Source organism: Glycine soja, chromosome 16, assembly GCF_004193775.1.
Source record: "Glycine soja cultivar W05 chromosome 16, ASM419377v2, whole genome shotgun sequence".
In the NCBI taxonomy this organism is placed as follows: Eukaryota; Viridiplantae; Streptophyta; class Magnoliopsida; order Fabales; family Fabaceae; genus Glycine; species Glycine soja.
In genome coordinates this window covers 14,865,952-14,871,951 of record NC_041017.1, presented here as the reverse complement: position 1 = coordinate 14,871,951, position 6,000 = coordinate 14,865,952, and positions in this window count along the sequence as shown.

Sequence of the window (6,000 nt, the reverse complement as noted above, 5' to 3'; positions counted from 1 at the left end):
CACAATCAAAGACTCTCTGAGAATTTTGCATGAACATGTTAAGGACTAATTAACATGAAAGATTTGACTCAAATCAAATAATAGGCTAAATTAATTTAATACACTCATGAAAAAATGAGTTAGACAAAGAAACAAGAAAAAAAAATTCAACACAACATAAGAAATCTTATGTGACAAGTTTCTTGACTAGACATGACTTCTATGACAAAACTACAATAGGTGAACAAGTCACTCTAGATTTTTGAGGTTTTCTACTACTTTAATATTTTTGTAAGAATTTTATGGTTTAGGTTTCAGCCACAAAAAATAACAAGACAAAACTCAAAGGAACCTAAACTCAACACAATTCATGGTTCAAGAACAAGAACAAGAAATTTGAACCATAGAAAATCAAATCTAGCTTCTATAGCAAGTTTAATCGGTGGAAACTCTAAAGAATCATGTTTAAGACATTTATCACAAGACATGTGAGGAGATACATGGAGAAAAAATGAAGAAACAACAATGGAAGAGAAGGTAAAGCAAAAAATTAATGGAGGTTTAAGGAGCACCTACCTGAAGCTCTTGTGCTCTGATTACCACTTGATGGAAGCTTGCTTGTGGGGCTTCTATGGAGGCTGGATCTTTGAGCTTCAATGAGGTCCTTTAATGGTGATTTTCCACCATGGAGATGCAGCGGAAGACAAAGGAGAAGAGGTGAGAGGAGGCACCATCCACTAGGGAATAAGCCATGGAAGAAGGAGCTTCACCACCAAGATGAGCCTTGGGTAAGAAGCTTGGAGAGGATGCTTCAATGGATGAAAAGAAAGAGGGAGAGAAAGAGAGTGGGGGGAGCACGAAATTGAAGGAAGAAAAAGGGAGAGAAGTTGAACTTTGAGTTGTGTCTCACAAGACTCTCATTCATCAAAGTTACAACAAGTGTTACACATGCTTCTATTTATAGACTAGGTAGCTTCCTTGAGAAGCTTTCTTAAGAAAACTTCCTTGAGAAGCTAGATCTTAGCTACACACACCCATCTAAAAACTAAGCTCACCTCCTTGAGAAGCTAGAGCTTAGCTACACACACCCATCTAAAAACTAAGCTCACCTCCTTGACAAAATACATGAAAATACAAAAAAAAGTCCCTACTACAAAGACTACCCAAAATGCCCTCAAATACAAGGCTAAAACCCTATACTACAAGAATGGCCAAAATACAAGGCCCAAAAGAAGGAAAAACCTATTCTAATATTTACATAGATAAGCAGGCTCATACTTAGCCCATGGGCCCGAAATCTACCCTAAGGCTCATGAGAACCCTAGGGCCTTCCCTTGGATCTCTGGCCCAATTTACTTGGAGTCTTCTATCCAATACCCTTACGAGGTAGGATTGCATCAATAAATGACTGAAGACATTGAAGTCTTTTGAAATTTAAATGAAATCATTGTCATCTTTGGAAAGCGTAAATGACGGAAGACATTGAAGTCATTTAAAATGTAAATAAAGACATTTTCATCTTTTGAAAGCGTAAATAACTGAAGACATTGAAGTCATTTGAAATGTAAATAAATACATTGTCGTCTTTTGAAAGCGTAAATGACTGAAGACATTGAAGTCTTTTGAAATGTAAACGAAGACATTGATAGTCTTGACAAAAGACATTGAAGTCTTTGAAATGTAAAGAAGACATTGATAGTCTTGACAAAAGACATTGAAGTCTTTGAAATGTAAAGAAGACTGTGATAGTTTTGACAAAAGACATTAAAGTCTTTGAAATGTAAAGAAGACTGTGATAGTCTTGACGAAAGACATTAAAGTCTTTAAAATGTAAAGAAGATTGTGATAGTCTTGACAAAAGACTCTGATAGTCTTGACAAAAGACATTGAAGTCTTTGAAATGTAAAGAAGACTGTGATAGTTTTGACAAAAGACATTAAAGTCTTTGAAATGTAAAGAAGACTGTGATAGTCTTGACGAAAGACATTAAAGTCTTTAAAATGTAAAGAAGATTGTGATAGTCTTGACAAAAGACTCTGATAGTCTTGACAAAAGACATTGAAGTCTTTGAAATGTAAAGAAGACTTTGATAGTCTTGACAAAAGACATTGAAGTCTTTGAAATGTAAAGAAGACCGTGATAGTCTTGACAAAAGACTCTGATAGTCTTTGAAATGTAAAGAAGACCATGATAGTCTTGACAAAAGACTCTAATAGTCTTTGAAATGTAAAAAAGACTGTGATAGTCTTGACAAAAGATATTGAAGTCTTTGAAATGTAAAGAAGACAGTGATAGTCTTGGCAAAACACATTGGAGTCTTTGAAATGTAAAGAACAGAGGACTTTGAGTCCTATGCAAGCATAAAGACTGAGGACTTTGAGTCCTGTGAAAGATAAATGCGAGGACTTTGAGTCCTATGAAAGATAGAAGTGAGGAGTTTGAGTCCTATGAAAGATAAAAGCGAGGAATTTGAGTCCTATGAAAGATAAAGTGAGGACTTTGAGTCCTATGAAAGATAAAGTGAGTCCTATGAAACAAGCCAATAGGTACTAGTACCAAGGGCTTAACCTTAGGAGAACGCAAGAGGTTGACTCTTTGAGAGGGCCTCTCTTCCTAAACTTAAAAGATAGAGCACTAGATTTGGGAAATTGGTATGCAAAGAGAAATCTATAGCCTAATATGAACATGATGTTTGGAATGCAGATGCATGCAATCTTCATCTTGAAATGCTAGTAATGCAAAAAGGTTTTGAATCATGAAAGATGTGTAATGCTCATGACATTTTTTCCTATTTCTGTGATTTTGATTTTGATTTTGATTTGATTTTTTTGCCTTTTTTTTTTCTTTGTGGAAAACACAGATTGACTGCCTCTTTTTTTGAAAGATGTGATAACTCATGCAACCTCATCCTATCTTTATGCAAATCTCTTCGGGGATTCCCTCAGAGTGTATGTTTTGTTTGATTTAGTCACTTGAAAATTTTGGAGTGATAATAATGGAGTCGTTTGACATTTAATCAATCAACCGAAATATGGATCCTAGGGTTTTCCCCTTTCCTTTTAAAAACTTCAATTATTCTGCACAACAAGAGAAAGATAAGGCTTTAGGACCAATCGTATGCACCATTGAAGGATGGCAATGGATTGTTATATGACCAAGTGAAAACTTGATTTAAGGTTATAGAGTGATGTCAAGGGTCTGTTGAGCCCGCTGAAATTTGATGACATGGGCTGATCACGAAAGAATTTATAATGAAGACCACCCTTGGATTCAAAAGGAATCCCAAGGAGTCTGCATGAGCGATTAACATCAGATGTACCCTACTATCACAATGGTCTTTGGGCATCTTCCACGAGCTCCTGGTCAAATGAGTTTTCTTCTCAAATGTGCAAGTGTGAACCTCAAGGGTTTTTCTTTCTTTTTATATTTTTTAAACAATCACAAGCAGGTGTGTGTTCCATTCCAAAATCCTAACTTAAAAGCAAAATTAGTCATTCCTTGATCCACATGGGCTTTATTGGGCTTGTAACGTGGTCAGGGGTAAGAGGGCTATGAAAGAAAGGATTAGAGAGGCACAAAGAGTGTTTGAGGGTTATATTGAGTAAGAACCTTGAGAGCGTTGCTTGTACTTTTGTTCCTTTTAACTCTTGGGTTGGGCACTACTCCTTTTGTCTTATACATTACTCTTTCATTGCACTTTTGTGCCTTTCTTGCAAAATTTGGAGATCTTTTGTCTCTCTTTTCCTTACTCGCCTTTGGCGAATTTTTATTTTTCTCTTTTTTTGTTGTTGCCCAACTTCATGCATGAGTTCTTTGCATTTCTCTTCCCATTGGTTTAGCAGTGGTTCCTACTTAGGGTTCGTGTTTTGTTTTTGTTGCTTTTAGAAAATGAATATGCTTTGGATCGAAGGGGGTAGCAAGGGCTAAATTAGTGTTTGGGATGTTGAAACATGGCCATGTGCCATTTCAAATCTTGACTTAGATCCTTTTGTAGTTTGGATTTTGGGATAAAACCTTAATAACATGCCCCTGATTGTTTTTTATTTTATATCAACCCTAAGAATTTCTAATCTACCCCTAGGTTTTCTTGAGGCTCAGGCATGATGCCTCTCATTGCCCCAGCATAGGGCTTTAAGGTATCTATTGATGTCTTTTTTCATGACCTTGTAACAAAGAAAAATGAAAGAAACTGTGCAAGTTCTCGAAAATGAATTTTCAAGGATGACAAATATTTAAAGGATTTTCAATTGACAGATTAAGTCGAACGACTCTTGTTCTTGACAACTCACTTTTCTCTTAAAAAGAAACTTTTAAGAATGAGGTCACATGAATGTCTGTACTTCTTATTTTTTATTTAAAACATAGTCATTCAAACATTTTTTTTTACTTTTTACTCATCATTTACAACACCCTCACCAAACGTGTAGAACGAGCAATTTCTTATTGAACAGACTTGGAAGTCAAACTCAAGAGCACAGGTCACTAGAGCAAATAAACCAACGACTTACATTCACATTCTAGTGGAAGTTAAATAAGCAAAGATGTATTTGTGAGAGAATGAGAGACAAGGACATCAAATTTATCCATAATATTAGCATTGTGACTGTTGTTTACAGTAATGGCATGAACTTGAAAATCTTAATGAGTCATTGGAGACATCTAATGACAACCTTCAAATTGCCCCATGCATAGTGTCGCTTGCCAACGTCAGAATGCATAAGCGATTATTCTCCTCAAATTTTAGCCAGCCCGCATCAATTAGACTTTGTACCTTATGTTTCAAGGTCATACAATGCTCAACGGAATGCCTTGGGACTCCTCCATGATAAGCACATGTTGCGTTCGATTTGTATCCTCAGAAAAATGGAGGTTGAGGAACCTTGGTTGGGGTTATGGCTATCATTGCATTATTGAGTAGATATGGGAGTAAGTTAGCATACGACACCGGAATTGGAGTGAATTCTACAAGCTTCTTTGCTGGAAAATTCCTTCCCTGGTTGGTGTTTTGGTTTGTGTTAAGGGTGGTGTTCGGTATTGGATGTGTGGCAGGCGGGCTTTGTGGCTGATTTAGGGGTGGCCTTTGTGGATGATTTAGTGTTCTTGGTTGATAGGGTGGTGGGTAATGAGAAGGGCTGATATTGACTGAGTATTGATATTGTTGAGCTGGTGAGGAATTTGGCCATGTAGGAATGACAGTCGTAGCATGGGTTCCTCCCTCATTCTTACTCTCTCCATTTGCCCCAGGCTTCTTATTTATCAAAGCAAGATTATCAAATTTGCCTCTTTTCAGACCCACTTCGATCCTTTTGCCGGCGAAAACTAAATCGGCAAAGCTTAAAGGCGTGTAACCCACCATCTTCTCATAGTAGAACACTGGTAATGTGCCTACTATCATTGTCATCTCCCTCTCTATCATTGAGGGCGCTACTTGAGCTGCTAGATCCCTCCATCTTTGGGCGTATTCTTTGAAAGATTCATGCTCCTTTTTACACATGTTCTGTAGCAACATTCTATCCGAAGCCATATCATAATTGTATTGATACTGCCTAATGAAGGCAACCATTATGTCCTTACAAGAATGGACCCGAGAAGGTTCCAGATTAGTATACCAAGTGACGGCTGCCCCAGTAAGACTTTCTTGGAAGAAATGCATCAACAGTTTCTCATCTTTCACACATGCCCCCATCTTCTGACAGTACATTTTCAAGTGATTCTCGGGGCAAGTAATCCCCTTGTACTTATTGAAATCCGGCATCTTGAACTTATAAGGGATGACAACGTCCGGCACTAGGCACAACTCTACCATGTTAGCAAAAGCATGATCTCCGCCTCCTTCAATGGCCCTCAGCCTTTCCTCTATATAATCAAATTTTCCTCTTTCCACCATAGCAGGAGGGATTCTTTCCACCGTGAAATGCAAGGATTGTGGTTGTGGGTGGTATTGAGGGCCCCCGGAGGTGTTTGGCAGGGGTACACCACCAAATGCTTGCCCCTCAGTGGCATATCCGAGGTGAGGTTCAA